The sequence below is a fragment of the Alligator sinensis genome, unplaced genomic scaffold (assembly GCF_000455745.1).
Source record: "Alligator sinensis unplaced genomic scaffold, ASM45574v1 scaffold189_1, whole genome shotgun sequence".
Lineage (NCBI taxonomy): Eukaryota > Metazoa > Chordata > Crocodylia > Alligatoridae > Alligator > Alligator sinensis.
Genome location: NW_005843009.1, coordinates 450709 through 451955, shown reverse-complemented (window position 1 = coordinate 451955; position 1247 = coordinate 450709).

The window sequence follows — 1247 nt, the reverse complement described above, 5'->3', positions numbered from 1 at the left end:
GCCTGTGCCTGCTCTGGACAGCTCCACGTGGTTTGAGAGTGGCTGTAGAGCAGGAGGCTGGCCACGTGGTGGGCGAGAGGCCGTTTTTCCCCGTGCTGGGAAGGAGCCCAGGGAAAAGCTGGGGGGAAGCAGCCCTTCCCAGCCACAGGGCGGGCAAGGGGCCACTTTTACCCACCTGTGCTCCGCTTTTCCCCACACTCCTTCCCTGCCCGGGGTCCTTTCCTGACCTCCCCGCCTCCTTACCTAAGCTTCCCGCGCAGGGGCAGCCATGTGGTCCCAGGCCAGAAGCCCCAGCTGGGGCTTCCAGCTGGGGAGGCCGGCCAGGCGGGCCCTACTGTTGTGGGAGCCCACCAGGCTTCCCCTGGGTCCTACTGCCCTTGGTTCCTGTCATTTTTGACAGGAACCAAGGGCAGAGAAATATTAATTTTCTAAATTTTTAGGGGCACTGCAGGCTGGATAGAATGGCCTCACGGAATGGATCCAGCCCGCAGGCCGTATTTTGCCCACCCCTGCCCTACAGGCTATGTTTTGCCCAACCCTGTAGTAGAAATCACTGGAGAAAAACAGCTCCTTCTAATCTAGGCCTTTTATCATTATTGCTAAAACAACAGAAGTGTATTACAATGTGAAGACTGTGTATGTGCTGGCTTGTACCACACACGCAGGTTCAAACCTAGAACCATAGAGAAGTAGGGCTAAAAGGAATCTCTAGGTCACCTAGTCCAACTCCTGGCCTGAGGCGGGATCATCCCTATGCAAACTATTTTATACAATTCATAATCTACACTCTACAAAAAAACTGCTGTCAGTCCTATACAACAGAAGACATAGCGCCCTACCTTGCCACAAGAACAGCAGAGAGACCATGGCAGCCAATGTCCTGCTTTTATAAAATGTTGTCAATACATGCTCAAGAGATCCCAGGTAGAGGGCCGTGCCCCTGCTTCAGAGGGAGGCAAAAACCCCCATAGTCCATACCAATCTGCCCGCAAGGTAAAATTCTTTCCTGCCCCCAAATATGGCTATCAGTCTGATCCCGAGTAGAGGGGCAAGACCAGGGCTGGGCAAAATACAGCCTGCAGGCCGGATCCGGCCTGTGAGGCCATTCTATCTGGCCCGTGGGGCCCCTAAAAAATTTAGAAAATTAATATTGATCTGTCTATGGTTCCTGTCAAAAATGACAGGAATCAGGGGCAGTAGGACCCAGGGGAAGCCCGGTGGGATCCCACCAGGGCGGGGGCCCCCCG